This window comes from Ochotona princeps, chromosome 23 (genome assembly GCF_030435755.1).
Source record: "Ochotona princeps isolate mOchPri1 chromosome 23, mOchPri1.hap1, whole genome shotgun sequence".
In the NCBI taxonomy this organism is placed as follows: Eukaryota; Metazoa; Chordata; class Mammalia; order Lagomorpha; family Ochotonidae; genus Ochotona; species Ochotona princeps.
In genome coordinates, this window is record NC_080854.1 from 28,783,600 (window position 1) to 28,804,205 (window position 20,606).

The 20,606-nt window shown below is 37.1% G+C and overlaps 1 protein-coding gene across 1 annotated transcript in view; it reads left to right on the forward strand.

Annotated features, from left to right (window-relative positions):
* The first annotated feature begins 816 nt into the window (after positions 1-816).
* Positions 817-20,606, forward strand: part of CDH12 (cadherin 12) — a 413,488-nt gene continuing 393,698 nt past the window's right edge. The window contains exon 1 of the mRNA XM_058680040.1: positions 817-874. The gene's annotated coding sequence lies outside the window, so the exon portion shown is untranslated. The remainder of the gene's footprint in view (positions 875-20,606) is intronic.

Here is a 20,606-nt window from a genome sequence, read left to right on the forward strand (position 1 = left end):
AGTCTATAGAAAGTGGTTAATGAAGAAATTAATCATCATTCATTGTAGATTCTGGATTTCTTAACATTTCAATCAAAGTTATTTTGCAAATATAATTGAGGAGCATGGTTTAAGTCACAAGCTGTGATTAAGTTTCTTAAAATAAAAATATATGTATAATCTACAGAGATATTGTTTATCTGATTAAAAATAACACTAGTAACAAATAAGTGAACCAAAAAAGCTCATTTGATAAATGTTATTGCAAACTATCCAAGAATAATGTAAAATCCTTTTATAATTATAGCAAAACATATGTAGCTATAAATTCATGTGTTTTAAATAATCTGAGTGTACTGTGCACCTCTCTTTTTTAGTGTATCATTACCTTATATCGTTTTGAGAATTCACTGACTATTGATTAAAAAGTTATGTACAATTGATAGAACCAAGGTATCACCTGTCCTCTGTGTACTTGCTACCCAAAATTCATGGCTCTGCTCAAACCTGACAAATGCAGTGAAATATTCCAGTTAAAGGACATTTCATAAATACTGGCTGTTACTTTTCAAATCCTCTGAAGTCAAGCAAGTCATTTGGCAACAAAAATATACAAAGAAGTCAGAAATTGTCTCTGAGCCACTGGTAGAATACTGAAGGCAATAGGGTGTTCTGGGCCAAGCAGGACTCTCAAGGCAGAATTACTGGAGTCAGAATCATGTGTCTGTGCTGTTGGTCACTTTTAAGGCAATTAAAAATATTATAATCTATGTATTGTGTGTTTAGCATGTTTACTTATTATATGTTTGTGTTTCTAGCTCTGTTACCTAGCTGATTGAGTCTGTTGGAACACAGGAGCTGTGTAGAGTTTTAAAAGATGCCAGCCTTCTTACAGGTAAGTGCCAGTTGATCATTATAACATAGATGCTTGACCGCATTGTTTTCACTAGCGTGATTTGGTGGATGGAGTGGTGATACATATAAAAAAATAATGCATTATGTATAAGGTCAAAACCTGTCCATTTCAGCTTAGGCTTTCATCACCCTATGTTCTAAGACATTTGATTGTACAGAAAAATGACAAATTAAGTATTGTTTGCTTCATTGAAGTAAAATACACACAAGTAATTTTTACATATATAATGTACATTTATATGGATGTGTGTGTGTGTGTGTGTGTGTGTGTATATGTATATGTATGTTTTGACTTGTAAAATCTGGGACCTTAACTATGTTTTAAAACAAGTGTTGTTGTTTTGTAAGCTCCTCAATTTACATGAAGCATTGAGACAACTTAGTGACAATAGGCCCCTAAAGAAGAAAAATTCATTTCCTTCTATTGTGTCTTACTTTTATGTCATATTACCCTGTCTCCTGCAGTTGTTAAGCATTATTTTTGTTAAATTGGATGAGTGTCTTAAGGCTAACCTCAGATGAAGCTCTCACAGAGGCAACACAAAGTCCCAGATTCCTTGTCTTTGTTAATATTTATATGACACAGTCTAGTTCAGTTGTTTCTTTGCTGGTAATTCAAGTCTGCTTTTTTCATTCCTGGTGGCAGATTCTAAATGACTATCCTAATTGGGTACAGTAATTCCAGGGCTGCTCTGACACTGGATTTCAAAGGCATGGAATATATTCTTAGCTGCAGTCAAAACAAACCTGATATTCTCAGTGCCCAATCAGTGATCAATTAAGATTAACCATTAACATAACAAGTCAAAAAGAAAAGGTTAAAGAGATAAGGCAGACGTGTAATTAAACAATGTCGTGAATGGAGTTGCTGTGGTATTTGTTCACACTCTGTGCATGCTCATATTAATAAGCAGAAAACTAAAGTTCTTTTTGTTTCTCACATTTCTTTTATGCTATTAGATTGTTTTAAAATGTCTATAAAGTACTTTCATAAAGTATCATAAAGTAATTTCAAGTGTCAGTTTCAAATAAACATCAAGATTATACATTTGAAACAACATATATGATTGCATATCTAAAATGTATTTCTTTTAGTTTTGTACATGAATCGATCATTTTTTCTCATCAGTAATTCCAAATTTCTACATGGAAAATATCTTTTCCTTTACGTAGTAGATTATTTGTAATTTGTGGAAAATTTCAACTTATTCTGGTTTAATTCTAATCTTGAGTGAGTTTGGGATAGAGGTTTTTGTTCCAGATAGTATATTTATAATAATAAGGCATCTGATAATTCTACTTTATTCTTAATAACCAGCATTCTATCTTTTTTTTGTTAACCAAACGTATAATTACAACAAAGTAAATATCTTATATGGTGTAAATGTGAATAATAAATTAGATCACAGTCTATTAACTCAGGACTTTTCTTTTTAAAAAGCATTATATGTATTGTTTAATAAGAGCAACAGTGAGGGAGAACTAGGATCCCGCACCTGCTTTTTCACTGCCCATGACATCAGTCTGAAAATTAAGAATTCCATCTTGATCTTCCGCATGGGCAGTGAGGCCCAGGTACTTGGGTCATCATTTACTGAACTGACACACACGTTAGTGGAAGCCAGGTTGGAAGTTGAACAACTGAGGCTTATAGTGTTCCGGTATGGGATGCTGGTTTGAACAGCAGTGGCTGAACATATTGGACTATGATGATGCTTGCCTCAGTTTCTTTGGATTAAAAGATAATGGAATGCTAAAATATTCAAAGACCCAATTTGAGACACACTCGTCGCCATGTCCTTTGATTCAGTCTGCACTATATTTGAAAATAAGCAAAAATAATCATTTTAACAAGAACAGTTTAAAAATGATAACTTGAGAAAGATAAATTTTAAAAAAATTGTGTGAGTCACTTGTTTTGCATTAGGGTAGAGTTCATATTAATGCAAGGCATTTAAAGAGAATGGCTTAAAACTGTTTTCCTTTCAATGGGCAGTAAACTTCTTATATGAAAATGGACTTGAACTCAGTCTTCGGTAAAATGCTATCATGAAACAATGTGATGCCTGAGAACATCAACAATATGTGTGTCATGTTAAACAAGTTTAGTTCTGAAGTCTCTTGGGAGCGGTGTTGTGCTGCATGGGCTAAGCTGTCCACTGGGATGTGCGCTGGGAGCAGTACTGATTCTGGTCCAGGCTGCTCCACTTCTGATCACGTGGCCTGCGAATGTGCCTGGGAAAAGCACTAAACCCATGGTGCACTGCGCCTGCATGACAGTCTCAGCCTTGGTTCCCATTTCCCGGCTTCTCCGTTTCCTGACCCCACTCACTGTGGCCACTTGGGGCTGAAAACAGAGGACAAAACCTCTCTTTCTCTCACTACCCCCTTTATGACTCCATCTTGAAAAAAAAATCAAAGTAGAACAAACAGCAAACCAAAAAAAAACAAAAACAAAAACAAAAACAATTTCAAGTGTTCACTTATGAGCGAGATAATATTGTGCAGGCTGCTTACAATCTCATTACCTTATTGTGTAATTTCTTTTTAAGCAGTAACATTTTACAAAACTTACCTCTTGTTTTGCTTTTCACACATATCTAAGATTGTCTAACATCTAATTAGGTTAATTTACTATGTTAATGCAAAAAATTGAATGAAATAAATTAAACTCATTCATATGATCACACAGCACTATTTCCCTATTGTTGAAATACATTTGGTTCCAATGTAAAAGATATTGCTTAAGTGGGCATTTCTGTCCCCTCTTATCAGTGAAATGTGAAGAAGGTATGTTAGATAAATTTCAGCTGAAATATGAAAAGAGATAACAATATGCAAAGTACAGTGTATTGATGTACACATGACATGAAGATATATTGTTCTATGAAAAATTTCTGAGTAATTAAATTATGCAGAATGTATCAAATACAATAGCAGTTGGTAGATAAATCTCAGTGAGTAGGTGTAGATGATAAAATTTAACCGTGTTTCTGGGTTTTGAGTTTAATGTTTTATTGTTTTATTAGGAGATCCTATGTGTGTGATCTTTATAAAGTGCCACTTGAATTTGGTTTTGATCTATCCAAAATAATTTCTTGGAATGATAAATGTAATTATCATTATTTTAAAGGTGTTGATGGACTTGTTTTGAGAGTGTATACATGGTTTGGGATGTTATTTAAATGGAATACTTCAATGTCTCATAAGTATGTTTTGGAAATGAGCTGTTAAGATGTAGGATCTGCCTTAAAACAAAATCCGACTTTAGGACATTGATATAACTGTCAGGTTATGGACATTCCCAAAGCCCCGGGGCTGACGAGGGACAGAAACTGAGCAAGGCACTGAGGGAGCCACAGACCTGCTCAGTCACGAGGGAATCTGTGCTTTTCTGGTTTCACACTCAGTGTCTACTGCTGAGTTTACCTTAGGGTTGCAAAAATGAACTGTAGAACCATTGGTTCTTTTTAGGTGTATCTTTTAAGGCATAATTAGGAACAGTTTTGTATTTTAAAGTATTTTTTCTTGATGGGTTATTATTTATGTCGTGTTTATCATATCTGAAGAAAAATGAAGGAGTGTTTTTACTTTTGGTGATTGCCAAAGTTAATTACTTCAGACAGGCCTTTTGAACTTCACAATGAATGTGTCATTGGGAATTATTGTTTATCATCTACAAAGAATTACAAAGGGCAGAAAAAGAAAGAAATGCAGAAACACTTGACCATGTGTGTATGGATTGTGCCAGGGTTTTATTTAGAATGTAGAGCTCTTGCCACTCTCCCCGACTAGTGCCGGCAGCCAGGATCGTCAGAGCTGGTCTATGATGTGGTATCAGTAGAAAGGCTTCCAAAAACAACACCTCATTATTTTATGAATTTTTATTTATGCCATTTTGTATTTGTTTTTTCCATGTTTCATTTGAATAATCACAGGGCATCAGATGCTCATAAAATCATCCATGATTAGAGAGAGATCATTTAGAGATATTTTATTCCATGGACTGTTTACACTTTCCTTCTTTGAGTATAAAGCAACAATCCCATAAATATGATGAAATATATAAATAAATGAGAAAAATTTTCCCCTTCAGATGTTAAAAATATCCTGTTTATGTGCCATGATTGCTTTGATGTTGTATGACAGTTCACTATCCAGGCAGTTGTGACATCCTTCAGGTTAGCCTAACATTTTCTTAGCACGTAAGCAAAGACACACATAGTCTTTGTTCTAATAAAAGAATACTGCAGGAGAGATGAAGTGAAGGCTTGGTTATGGTCTAGGGACAACAATCCTTAATTTACTTTGCAGATGTCTGTGTAATTTAAGCAGCAGGCAGAACAACCACACAGTTGTAGCTGCTCAAGGGAAAAGATACCAAGGGACTCATAAATCATCGTAAGGATTAAATTCAATGAGATTTCATATCCTTAACCTCAGAAGGCAATGTGGGACAAGCAAGCGTCAGAACATACAACGCCTGGAATCTTAGTGCAGGGATAAAAGGTTCCGAGCTTTTAAGGCTTCTCTCAATTAGCTCTGACCTGCCATTTGCAAGTCAGCAGAACATAATTTTAAAGTTGATTAAAATGAGTCTGCTTCCACATCAAATTACACTGAATAAGTGATAAGTTATACTTCTGCGGACCAGTAAGTGTGGAGTCAAATCATATGGAAATGCTAATCATTTGCTTGGATTGAACATGTGCTTTTTGGGACAGTCTGTAGGAAAATAACCCTACAGATACTCAACCCACTGAGATTATGCTTAGCTGAACACTTTAAAATGAGAAATAGCATGAGAAAATTCTAATTTCAGAATAGCCAAGTGAAGGAGGTACAGACAGCTGGCTCTCTCCTATAACATTTAATAAATAAATGATCTGTTACTAATTGTGTGTCTGTGAAAAATTATTCTAATTAAAGGTTTTTGGATACAAATGAGACATCACACACAGTGAGGAGAGTTTCATTTAGTGTGGAAGATAGGACTTTTAATCAAATTTTAAACCTCTTGAGAAGTACTGACACTAACTTTCCCAGTACTGTTTCAAATCAAGTTCATGATATAACTGTATTTGACATTTTTATAAGCACTCCAGCATAGTACAGAACATACAATAATTTATTCAAGGACAATTATGAGCCTGGTATGAAACAAAAATAAGTTTTTGGTTTTCATTCCAGAATTTAATAGCAAGTGTCCCTTGATTATGATTCTTGTTACATGGCTAATGCTTCATTATCTATTTTGGTTAAGGACAGCTGTGGTGTGGTTAATTCAGAGTGGCACACACACAGACACACACACACATTTTTGGCATTAGAATGTATTTCATATTCATATTTGAAAGTGATTTCATCTGACTTGATAGAAAGTTAAACTGCCCTGTGAAAGAAGCCGGAATGACACAGGATCTCACAATGTGCCCTGCTCTGTACTGAGTGTGTCCTCTTCAGTACCCCATGCTGAGAACAAATTCTAATCCTTACCAATCTTCTGGCAATCCTATACAACAGTGTAGTGTTTTCACCAATGGAATGATGATAATGTACCTTATTCTCTGATAGAAGCCTCTAGATGGTTTTAGACTTCATATCATTTTAGCAAGCTGATATTTGTTCCTTTTCCTGTTATGTAAAAAGATTGTACTTCATTTCCTAAGATCCATCTTAGAGAGTAGAGACACTAAAGAAACACCCAGTCATATAAACTAAGCCAGGATACTAGTACTTAAATATATATATGTATTATATATAGTGCATCTCTGTACTAAAAAAGGCTAAATCATTTGACTTCACAATAGCTTCTGTCATTTAATTGTGTTGTTCTCAGAATCTGCTGAAAAAATAATACACTCTTATTTAGGAAGAATTTGTCTCCATGCTTACACCTTACATGTTATCTTACATGTTGCATGTTGTTTTTTCAAAAATGATTATTAAATGAGAAAAGTAGCTCAATTTAACAGTTTCATAATATATGGATATATAAAAATCAACTTAGTCTAACATGTATAAAAATTGTTTTTCACTTGTGAATAGACCATTTTAAATGTGAAGAATAGACATGATGGAAAATGCGTTGGATTTTGTTTTCATTCTTACATATTCCTGAAATTTGTTCAGAAATTTTATTTTCATTGGAAGGCAGGTTTACAAAGAGAGAAAGATCTTTTATCTACTGGTTCACGCCCCAAATGTTTGCAACAGCTGGAGCTGAGCCTATCCAAGGCCAGGAGACAAGCTGTCTCCTGGTCTCCTATGTGGGTGCAGTGTCCCAAGTATTAGGCTGTACTCACATGATCTCCCAGGGCATAAACAGAAAGCTGGAAGGGAAGGGCAGAAGCCAGGACGGAAGTTGGCACCCTTATGGATTCTCCTTTTTATTTGTGATAAGAGCTATATTGATGGACTGGGGAGCCAATTGTTGATTAGGAAGCCACAAAAATAAATAGAAGCAATGAATTTGAAACTCAGGGTAGAAACTTGAAGGAAATTTCTGAGGAAATTTCTGAGGAAAGTCTCATTTGGAATTTTTGTGATCATTTGAAACACATGAAGACACACTTGCAGTACAAGGTTCAAATATCGCAAAAGAGTTTTGTCATACACATTTCAGATGACCAAGGTGACACAGATCAGAAGTCATCTGGATTATGTTAACATGTCTTTTAGTTTACGTTGCAGTAGTCAAATATGTTGGAACAGCAAACTGTAAACATTACAAGCACAGACCTGTGGGCTGGTACTGTGGCATAGGGGGCTGAGCTCTGCTTGTGACACTGGCTTGCCTGTATGGGCACTGGTTGATTTCCTGGTGGCTTCATTTCTACTCCAGCTTTCTGCTAATGGCCTGGGAAAGTAGCAGAGGATGGCTCAAATTCTTTAGGGAGACCTGGGAGAAACTTCTGGCTTTAGATCCACTTAGTTTCAGCTGTAGGAGAAATTCGGGGAGTGAGCCAGTGTGTGGAAGATCCTCTGTCTCTCTCTCTCTCTCTCTCCCCCACCCCTCTCTCTCTCTCTCTCTGTCTCTCTGAGTCCATCTCTCTTCCCTGTAATTCTTTCAAGTGAAAATAGAATGATTTTGTTTAAAGTACACACTTCTTAGATTTTTTTTTTGTAGATTAATTCCAACTCAGGCACTTAGCAGTAGTGTTAGTGAATCAAAGTTCTGAACTTCTCTATATTTAATTCCTTTCAACCACAATTCTAGGATCAGTGTGTATCTCATACGGTTGTCATAAGCATTGTATTTGCATATGCTACTTGGAAGAAGAAACTTAGAACAGGACCTGCACTGTAATAAACCAGTGAGTGGATTCTAAGAATTGGTACTCCTTCTGCATTTCGAAGCAATTGAGATGTTCTTTTATGGATTGTCTCATATTGTAGATGAGTATTTTATGTAGTTTTTCTTGTGTTGATACTTCTGTTTGTTATTCGTGTGTGTGTTTGTGTATATCTATTTCTCAACAGACGTCTTCATATAGGGATGCTTTCACAAGTCTGTGGAAACAAAGAAACTAAAGGCGGAAGGACAGCTTACAGAACCTTTTAAAACCCCTTTATATCATATCAATATATATATATACATATATATTTTATTGGAAACAGTATATTCACATGAAAGTTGTTACTTAAGTGTGAACGGTTGCAGAGTCCTTGGATACAGCAAATCACCTGTTTAGAATGTATTTGGCTTCATCACCCCGAGAATTGGTATCTGCAAATGTCTGGTCTCTGTCAAGTTTAGTGTATCTTTTTCCACGTATTAATAGCCTCCTTGTGTAAGTGATGTTCAAAGATTTTCAACAAACCTTTGCAAGGAGTGTTTCTCTGAATAGGCCCCTTTAAAGTTTTTGCTGTATTTGATGAGACAGATGGAGAAATTCATTTTTTAAACGTCGTGTTTATTCCAAATTTTCCATAATGTTTGAAATCCGTTCTTCCCCTTGCCCCAGGGGATGCCTGCCTTCTTAGCACGTGCTCGAAACTAGAGAGAAAACATATGTCGTGTATATCCCCTGGGTCTGACAGAAGAGGTGAAATATAGGATAACTGCTGCTTCAGTTGTGCAAAAGGGAGTTTCCTTTTTGCAAATGATATTTCTTCCACAGTGCAAGATGCTGCGTTGGAGCCTTCTGATAGTTTAATTATCATCGCATTTTCTTTCAAAACAATATTGGTCTTTTTAAACATAGGCAATATTGAGACTGGGCATGGATCTGGAGTATAATTATGTCTTAAATCAGGTTCACTGAGCTTATCACGGAGCACTCCTTGTGTTTATAGAGTAACAGTAGGTAATTCTGGTGATAAATTTATTGTGACCTCATAGCAAGGCTGCTTGTGGTGTGAGCTTAGCTTATCAGCTGTATTTCAAGCCATGGCCCACCCCCAACATCAGGCCAAACCACATGTTCCTCAAAGCATTCAGGTTTTCCACCACAGCCCTCTCCTCCTGTGGGCCTTTGTATGCTCACATTCTGCCTTGAACTGCTTTTGCCTCTTACCTATCAATGCACACAGCTTCTCTTCCTGGACTACTCCACTCCAATTCCACCACTAGTGTCAGATTCATTTTGTTCCAGATCTATCAGCACATCGCTGTGTTGGCTACTTATGGAAAGCTGACATTCAGTTCTGGGCGTGTTACAAGGTGCCCTGGCCTAGTCTCAGGCTTTGACCCACTCTGCTCTGTTTTCTTCCTGTGCAGTGTATTATTCCTGCAATATTGATCTTCCATATTCCTCTCTTCTCAGGATATTCCACACGTAATAGTTTTGTTTTATCCACTTTCACTCAAAATTTCCTTGTAACACCTTACCCAAGTTTCAGATTACCTCAGTGGCTACTTCTGCTGGAAAAAATGAATACAAGAAAAAGGAAATGATTACTGTCTAATGAGAGAGATGCCCAAATCATAAGGAATGGTTATTTTACACTGTATGCCCAACTTATAATATGTGCTTATAAGTAGAAGATATATATGTGTGTATTATATGTATAGCATAGATGCAGATATAAACACAGTATCATGTGATATAGTAATTTTTTTAAAGATGTATTTATTATTATTATTGGAAAGCCGGATATACAGAGAGGAGGAGAGACAGAGAGCAAGATCTTCCATCCGATGATTCACTCCCCAAGTGAGCTGCAATGGCCGGTGCTACGCCGATCTGAAGCCGGGAACCTGGAACCTCTTCCAGGTCTCCCACACGCGGGTGCAGTGTCCCAAAGCATTGGGCCGTCCTCGACTGCTTTCCCAGGCCACAAGCAGGGATCTGGATGGGAAGTGGAGCTGCCGGGATTATAACTGGCACCCATATGGGATCCCGGGGCTTTCAAGGCGAGGACTTTTAGCCGCTAGGCCACGCCGCCGAGCCCGTGATATAGTAATTTAAATGGAATAAAAAAATCAGTTGTATGAATCAACCATTGTGTCACTTCAAGCTCTAAAACGTGCTAATAACCAGTGGTCTTAGTACACCACAGTTGTGTTCTGGTGGGTAACAAGACCGATAGTGTTGATTTGCTGATAATATGTTGTACTTCATTCTCTTCCCCCAGTACCCATGCCATGCTATTTTGTTGTTTCACTCCAATATATTAAAGCAGTCAGCTTTGGAACAATTGTACCCCTCACAAAACTGATATTCTAGAACTTGTTGTGACAAAGCATCACTGGAGGGTAAAACATTTTTTAAAGTATGTAAATGAGGCAGTGGCCACTAGAGCAGACTCTCTTCCAGCATGACTTATGTCTTGTAAGAATAGGAAGTATAGACCTAGATGCAGAGAGAAGTCAATGGAGAATTGCAGCAAGAGAGAGGTGTTATACTAGCCAAGGGGCCAAGCTGGGACCAGTGCCTTTTCTCACAACCTTCAGTAGGAACTAGTCCTGCCCACATCTTGATCTTGGGATTCTAGACTCCAAACTTTTGGCACAATACGTAACAATTTGTAAGCCATCTTGTGTCTGATACTTCACTTTTGAAACTCTAGAAGAAAACAATAAGCTTTTTATAGAGATTTATTTACTTTCCTTGAAAATTGGTGTTACAGTGATGGGAGGTAGGAGACAAAAATTCTCCCTGCTGTTTCATTCCCCAAATGGTCACAACAACCAGAACTGGTCTAATCCAAAGTTGGCAGCCAGGGGCTTCTTCCAGGTCTCCCCTGTGGTTTTAGGGGTTAGCAGTTAAGTTTGCCCGGAAGATCTCATTCTGTGACATCAAAATTAGGTGAAGGTGTTGTTTGCAACACTGTGGTTTCAGAATGTGAAACTTACAGATACTGACTACCTCACTATGCAGCTCGTGATTTGTGTCATCGTAATTACCCATGATTCTATGTCTAATTGGAACTACGATGTTCTCTAGTCTGCACTGTGAAACTCACTGCTCAACATTGTTAGACACTGTCTTTTACCCCTTGCTTCTCTGGTCTTTCAAAGCCCATTTCTCATCACATGATTTATGTGTGAAAGTAATTGTTGTTGTTCTACCTCAATCCAGAAGTCAGTCAGTAGTAAGTATTGCTTAGTGTGTGATAGCTGTAAGGTCTCAGAACCCTGACTTGACTGTTATAAAGAGGCAGAGAATCCAGTTTCATAGGCTGGACCCACATTGGAGAGGACAATGGAGGGATCACTTGAAGCATGTTGGAAGACCAGACAGGGTCTCTCTCTTGCTCTGCTTTTGAAATAGAAGAAAAGGTCATACATAAACACATATTTTAAAATGTGCTTTCAAAATATACACATACAGTCTGTACTGAAGAAAGTAAGTAAGTGAAAAATTATTATCTAATAAGCATTTTCATTTGGATATGTTCATTGAAGTATCATTTAAGTGAATTGCATCGAATATGATTTTTTAAATATTTTATTGTTTATTTGAATGGCAGAGTTATAGACAGTGGGAGAGACAGATATTGAAAGCAAGAGAGACTGCTTCTGCTGGTTCACTTCCCGAGCAGCCACAACAGCCAGGATTGGGCCAGAAGCATAGCACTCATCATGATATGCCATGTGGCTGATAGGGCCCCAAGTACATGGATCTCCTTCCTGTGCTTGCCTAGGCACAGCAGGTGCCGCATCAGAACTGGAATTCATAAGGGATACGGGCACTGTAGGAGGACAGGGACCCTACTGCACAACTGCAGTCCCCAAAACAGAATTTTTTTTGCAGTATTTTAAAAAATAATCACAATTCTAATTTACCAAATATCTTTTAGATTGTTAAAATATCCCTCCAAATAATTTTCAGAAAACTACAAAAAGTTCATGCCAAATGGAATAAAAATGAATTTGTTAGTTTATTTTGATGCCCAAAAATACCCCTTTTGGAACTCATGCAGAATATATCGGTCTTCAAAATTGTTGTGGAAATGTTTACTATGTATCAAGATGTGTTAACAATTCATTTGCACGTTCCACAAAGTTTTTGAAATAGCCTGATATTGTTGTGTAACCTGAAAATAGGAGGATGAAAAGCACCTTAGTTTGAAGTAAGTACACTTGTGAAATAAGAACATGTTGCAAGTTGTACTAATTTTTGTGAGGGTTGCTTGTAACAGGAGTAGTCTGCCTATTTGTTTATTTCCTGGGTTAATGATGCTCTGCAGTTTTTGGTTGTCACAAGCATCTTTGCCGATTGTATTTTTGTTGTTGTTGTTTTATCTAAGTTTACTTTTGGTCTCTGGAAGCAGTCACAAGTTGGAAGAAATGGGATGCATGTTAATCTGTTAACAAGTTATGGTGGTCACTCACCTCTTGAATGCAACATTTACTCTCAGGTCAATTCCTGTTTTGCTTGGAGTACCCATTCCTTGTCCCAAAAAGAAACACAGCTCAGTAAATGAAGTAATGTTGTGTGGGATAGTTCAGATCCTGATGCTTCTAGAATTCAGTGTACTGGTCATGATGATTTCCAATATTATATTACCTTGTTGTGTATCACATATTCTCACTCATTTTGTTACATTCTACTCAAGTCTTTCCTGATCCTGAAGTATTTCCATTGTTATACTTGAAGAAATATTTACAGATATTATATTTCTAAGACCCAAGAAAGCTCCTTAAAGACACTGGATACAAAACAAAGAGTGCTGGAGGGATAATTGAATGTGTTTGGATACATTGTAGTTGTCCTTGTTTTACTCAGGCATTTCCCTAAGTAGGTTATGATAAACTTCAGCAGTGATAATGTCATAGTCTTTGCACATCCCCTGCTGAACTTGAAAGAATGACTTGACACGGCAAGCACTTTGAAACGACATTACCTCACTAAAGACTGAATTTTTGCTTCTCCGTATAATCATTGCCTTGCAATAACCATTTATGCCTTCAGTGGAACAAACTGAAGAGAAGGGCTAGATGCTGATTATGAAGGATGTGTGTGTCTTCCTGTACACTTTCTGAAAGTCACTAGATAATTTTGTAGGAAAGTTGAATGAAGTATCAGCTAAGCAAACGAAGCATCAAATTGTCAGAGGGTACCCATCACTGAAAGAACGCTTCAGCCACATGAGTGGATTGGCTGAGCTGGTCTGGACGCTTTACGATGTACATGTATCAATTCATCATCTTCCAAGGTGAACAGTATTTGTTGGGAAAATCTCAGACATAATCATATTTATTACCTTAGCTTAAATTGGATGATGGCATGGAAAGTCACTGTATGACAGGAGTGAAGGAGTACGAGGCATATCGGGAGGTGCTTGTTTCAGTAGCTGGTGAAGGCGCAGATTATATAATACTCTCTGTATCTCTTTTTTTTTCAGACTTTGAGTACAATTGTAATACAGGGTAGTATAATATATTTAGCACTTTCTCAAAGAATTTGCTAAATGAGGATGGATATGTAATTGTTATGTTTGAATGCACTAATTTTTTTACGTATGTGCATATTTATGTTACTAAAATGAATCTTAAACAGTAAACTACTACTTTTATAAAGTTCATGAAAGTGTTATAGGATGTCCTTTTTTTCTTTTAAAATGTTTCAATATAAAGAACTGATTTTGTGAGCCTCAAAGACAATTTTAAGACCATTTGGGATATTGCTTCTCTTCTACTTCCTTGCTTTTTTTTTTAATTTTGCAATGATGCACTTTACCATATGGTGTTCATAAGGAAAATGCTGATTGGCTTACATATAGAATACATTTTAAACACCTGTTTTTGTTTCAAAATTTTTTCTTTTGTTAGGTTTGTTTTTCGTAAAGATATATAGTGAGATGTATTACATTTGGAGTTTGTTGGAAAATAACAATAAAGATAATAAGTATAAAATATAGCAGCAGTGGAGTACATAACAAGCTAATACAGCCCGGCCTCCCTGCCCAAGAAGCCTGGAGCACTGGTGTTTGCATGGGACCCTGCAGAAGTCTTCATGAATAGCTGTACCTTTGGAAGCCGTTGTGTCAGGAAAAGCATGTACATTTTGTGCAGGTTGCACTTTGGATAATAAATCATAAATCTAAAATGTTTTCAGTGAAGTCCATTTGGAAAAGGAAAAAAATGAATGCAGAAGAAAACATGGTGCCATAAAAATATCTTTGCTAGGTAACATAGTGAATTATTTTCACATGTACATTTTTGCTTACTTAGAAGTTATGCATACTATCTGCTAATATGAGCAAGAGTATTATTAAGACTTTGGGTTGATGATAATTGCACTGTTGAAGGGCGGCATGCGCATGTGGACCCATGATTAGGGTGGGAAGGGTTGAGGAATAGGGGAAAGTGGAGGAGACCATTGTTTCCAGTTTTCTTTTTTTTTTTTTCTTCCTGTACCTGGGGGAAGCAGGGAGAGAAAGGGAGTAGCTGCACCCAGCATCCTAACCACGTCCATACCTGGGATGCACCCAGCATCCTAGCCACGTCCGTACCTGGGATGCACCCAGCATCCTAACCACGTCCGTACCTGGGAATGGGGAAGGCCACCTTATGTCATCTGAGGGTCCCCAATGTGGAGCATGCTCTGAGAGTATTGCTCCAGTGGTTTTGATAGTTTCAAAACGCTGTTGATTTTGTTGTTCCAGGGATGAGGAAAGCCTTCCAAGGCCCATTGGTTGATGTAGTCCATCCTTGAGTTTCTAGTACTAAATGTCTTCTCCAGGTCCCAGTGGACTGTGATATCTCCCACGTCAATCTGAGCAACTTCAGCAATGTGAGCAAATGAGGCAGCCCAGTTCTGACACACGCATTCCACAGTCAGGTTGCAGTGCTGAGTCTAGGGGTCCAGTTGGCAGGGAGGCGTGTAAGGGAAACCTTAGCAGAGGTGACCTCAGACCTGGCTCTTGTGTGTCAGCCAGTACAGTGTCCGGCTTAGGCTGTTACCCACATCAGTCTAGACAGAGGCTGGTGGTTGCAGCTGTGGCGTCAGTTCTATCTCCAGCCCCATTTCTTACTCAAACCAATGGATGATGTGACCCAGCACAGCCCTGCCTATCACACACTTGACCCTCATGTACATCAGAGGGAACCGCTTCCCAGTCAGAGTAACTCCCAATATCTCCCACCAGTACCATCCCCCGTCATCATTTCTGCATAAGAGAGTGTGTGCAGGAGACTGATCCAGTTGTTCCACTTACCATTCGGCTTTTATACACATCAGTGGGTGATGCAGGCCACCTTTGCCCAACCAACGTCACTATCCAGCCCGTATTGATGCTGGCGGGTGATACTGCCTGTGCGGTCATGCCACTCCAGCCCTGATTCTCTTGCTCACTGGTGGGAGCTGTGGCTCCTCAGAGGGGTACTCACCATTTCTTCCTAAGCCCACTCCCACCCCTGGATCTTACACTTTCCAGGTAGTTTTGCAGCCTGGCATAGCAGGACTTGCCCCCAGCACTTTCTAGCTGATACTTCTAGAAAACCTGACTTTCCTCAAGCATGTATCAGCAGAAAAAGTCCAGCTTGGGGGAACAAGATTTTTAAGAAGTATATAGTCGGGGAAAACTTTCTTCTGTTCATTGTTCTGTTATAAACATTAACAAATGTACAGAATTGACATACTTCATTTTTTAGAGGGGCTATGATGTTCATTTTCAATTATTTTAAAGTTTAGATTGTAGAAGGACTTGGTAGCTCTGGTCAAGGAGGGAGAAGGAAAGTCATGCTACATTGAGAATATAACTTGATTTTGTCCTTAGTTTTGTTTCAGTTTTGCCTAATGTACACATTTGATGTTTCTGTTGACTCTAGAGGTTAGTAAATACATATACAAGTACAAATTTAGAACAATCAACATCAAGTAATTATGAATACATGTATCAATTTGTCACAGTTTTAATAAGTAATATTTTATTGAAATATGACTTAATTTCTTTTCAAATATAAAGAAATTTTTTTCAAAGATGTATTCATTTTTATTGGAAAGGCAGGTTTACAGAGAGAAGAGACAGAGAAATTTCTCCCATCTTCTGGTTCACTCCCCAAATGGCTGTAGTGGCTGAAGCTCAGCTGATCCCAAACCAGGAACTTCTGGGATTCCCACAAGGGTGCAGGGTTCTAAAGGTTTGGTATAGCTGCCTCACCCCTGCTTTCCCAGATAATAACCAGGTAACTGGATGGGAATTGAAGCATCTGGGATGCGAACTGGAGCCCAGATGCTATACTTGGAAGTAGAGGGTTAGCCAGTTAAGCCATTGTGCTGCCCCCAAAGAAAATGGATTTTATATATATATACCTTTCAGTACCTCCTTCCTCACTGAGCTCTTCATAGTCACTCTTAACCAAGAGATTATCTGCATGTTACTTGCTTCTTAATACAAAGTAACTAGCATCCATACCTAGCACTTAGAAACGAATCAGCGTAGTGTTCTTGTGCTTGAAAACATGCTAGAGGGCCCGGCAGCGTGGCCTAGCGGCTAAAGTCCTTGCCTTGAATGCCCCGGGATCCCATATGGGCGCCGGTTCTAATCCCGGCAGCTCCACTTCCCATCTAGCTCCCTGCTTGTGGCCTGGGAGGGCAGCGAGGACGGCCCAAAGCTTTGGGACCCTGCACCCGCGTGGGAGACCTGGAAGAGGTTCCTGGTCCCGGCATCGGATTGGCGCGTACCGGCCCATTGCGGCTCACTTGGGGAGTGAAACATCGGATGGAAGGTCTTCCTCTCTGTCTCTCCTCCTCTCTGTATGTCCGGCTTTCCAATAATAATAATAATAAAATCTTAAAAAAAAAAAAAAGAAAACATGCTAGAAAACTCTTCTTATTTCTTGCCAGATGTTATCAAAAATAAACAAAATAGGAAGTTTCAATAAATCAGATTTGCTTTAATTGTATCACAGGATACATAATATTTAGCATAACAAGGAAAAGAAAGTTTGGATTTTGAAACATGTTAATAATTGCAGTGTTTTCTCTCAAAAATTGTTCAAGATAAAAACACAAGGAAAGCTTATCATTCATTACAATAATAGGGCAAAATGAGTCATGACTTATTTTTACCAATTCTTTTCCTTCCGAAATCTTATCTGAAATAAGTAAATGTTCGCAGCACACATATCTCAGACACAATATTTTCTTCACTAGCCGCTGATGTTTGGGATATGAAGCTGTTTTGAATTTCTTTCCTTTTCATGTCCACAGATAATGGCCTCTAAATCACTCGATGGGTAATAAGAACCTAAACATAAACCTGCTGGGATACTATGAAATATTTGTATCATTAATTGGATTTATAGCATGTTCTATGATAAAGAGCAAACCACAAGCCTTTTCTTATATTTTCATTCCTCAATTATACCAGAAAAGACATTTCAAAATTATCTAAATGATAGTATCTTTGCATTAGCATTTTTTTTTTTTTAGGAAAAGGAAAAGAAAAATAGAATCCGGATCAGGATTTATGGTATACAAGACTCAATTATTCTAGAAAGCGGAAGTGCTTTGTGATTTTAAATCTACAACCAACGACAAATAGGGCTTTTCCGCAGCCATTCAACATGTGTAGCAAGTAGACAGGTAAGGCAGAGCAAGTCTCTAATATACAGAGCACAGGAGTCTGCGTGCCAGCACAGCCTGTTATATTCAGCAGTTAATACCACTTATTTGTTTTTTGCAGAATGTCTAAATTTATACATCTGTGTTTTAATATTTATGCCTAATGATTGCTTACTGGATTATTAGATATTTTAAACTGGAAAATTTATCCATAATATTGAGTATTTAAAATTTAAAATGACTTTTCAATTTTAAAAAATGTAAAATGCCAATTGCTTCGAAGTTGGATTTGTTCCTTCTAAAAACATGCTGTGAAGTTATAGTGAACCTATCACAAAAAAAATGAGTGAGTGTAGTGCTTGCATTAAGTGTACCTTTCCTGTTTAAAGTAACAAACTTCTGATAAAACACAAAGAGACATATTTGATGGTGAAGAAGATTTATTTATATTTGTCCTTCTAGGAAATTAAATATTCTTACAGTGTTGGGTTTTTGGAACTAAAGTAAGTGTAAAATTTTAAGGATTCTTTGTATTGTCAACTATTGCAAGGTGTGCATGTAAACTTTGAAATCCTGTGAATGGTTCTGAACTTTGTTTCTTGACATTGTTTAGTTTGTCCATCAGTGATCTTGATCTAATAGTGATAGTATTGCCCAGGTACCTCTCGTTCAGGTGTGTGTGCGCGAGGTGTGTGTGTTAAAGATTGGACTATATGTATAAAGCCTAGGTACAAGGAAAAGCAGTTTCTATTGTGTCTGGAGGATTTTTAAAGCATTTGCTTATTTGGAATAAAGCGAAGACACTGGGAAACACAGATGACAGAAAGAGAGCTGGCATCTATTGGTTCATTCGCCTTGTGCCCACGGTGGCCTGGGCAGGGTCTGGAGCCTGGAAACAGAAACTGCATTCTGAGGTTTGTACTGGCAAGAAGCTGGGAGAATTCTCAGTCAGAACTGGGAATCAAGTACCTAGAACTGGTATTCTGATGGGAGGAGGGGGATGCCTGGGTCCTTGCTAAGCCAAGTCCTTGCTTGCCCTTTGGGGAGATTTTCATGAAGTGCCTTACTCCACCTCAAAATGGTGACTCCATTATCACGGTTCTGCTGTCTTCCATAATTATATATGAAAAGTAAGTAAATGTTTGATTAGGATTTTTTAGTTTGGAAACTACTTAAAACAGAGATTACATCCCTTATAATATACTATAAAATTCCAAATAGTTGAATCCATCATTTACTGTAAATATTATATAAATATCATGTATAATTTTGACACATGTATCAGAAGATACATCTAAACTTAAAATCTAGAAAAAGTCAGTTCATTAATTTCTTTGTATGGTATTTTATATAACTAAATATATTGATTACAAACAGCACTAGTGTGTCATTCATGGACTGTTTTTGTTATTTGCAGCAATATTAGATGGGGTTAAGAGCTTCATGGGTATAAAAAGGTGGCAGAATTAAGGAATGTTTCCCTAGTAACAGTAACATTGGTGAAGCAACTGCCGTTACATTGTGGAAGGAGAAGTCAATAGTTTTGGTTGATTATTTGGAGTCCATAGGTTTCCTAGATATTTGAATTTAATATTTAACTTGGGTTATTCGTTTATTGAACTCCGTGCAGTTTTACCATGTAACATGAATGAAATCGAAGACATTAAAATCAGTTAATGTTTCAGGTAGCATTGTAGTTAAAAAACTATATCAAAGAATTCAAAGAATTACAGATCCATATGAATTGATGTCATATTAATAAGACTTTCCAAACAGAGTAAGAAGATAGCTGATAATCATACTCTTAAATACCTAATAAATTTATCTCACCTCACCTCATATATTTCTGATGCTATGATAGTAGGTTGGTTACGTAAAGGGGGGTATAGTATGGAGGGCAGTTATACAAAAGAATACTAATTTCTCATAAAATATGCCAGCTAAGAACTTAACAACATTTAGATTAAAAGCAGTTTGCTCATTTTTGCTTTTTATTGGGATAGGGATGGCTCAGAGGAAAAAATAATCTGAGAAATTTCAGGAGGGATTTAAGCAATCTCAGGTTTGCAAGGCCATATAAATTACAGCGAATGCAGCCTTTGGCATTTAAAAGTGAGTTGAAATTTACATTTAGAATGTCTTGTTTCATAGCAAATATTATAGTCCTTCAATAGTTTTTCAACTCTAATACATGCCTTTAAAGATTAAAATGTAATTTCTTAGTTCTGGAATGAAGATATTTGAAGAAATCTGAATGAAAAGTTTAAAGGGAAGAACCATACTGACTTTCCTTTGTGAAATTGGTATGTTCTTTTTTGTGAGAGAAAAAGATTTAATCTTACTTGTATTCCAATTTTAATTTGGAATTCAATGTCAAATAAAAGCAGTTTTTGTTGTCAAATACATTGTGACTATGCATACTTTCTGCTGGAAGTATATATTTATGTTAATAAAGTCAATATTTTGGCTTCTCACCTATTCTGGTAAATACTTTTATTATACATTTTCATTTAAAATGAAGTTATATATCCACACAGGGTATATTAAGTTATTTATAATAAAGAAGTGAGTTACTACACGTGATCTCAGCCAGACGGTCGAGAAGAGATAACAAATTGGTTATTACTGATAGACTAAATATATTGCATTAATAATAAAGACAAGGCACTTTCCTGAAGAAAATTCACATCCTACAAAATAGTATTCTGCTGTTACTGAGTTTAGATTGTATTGTCTAAATAAAAATTAGTT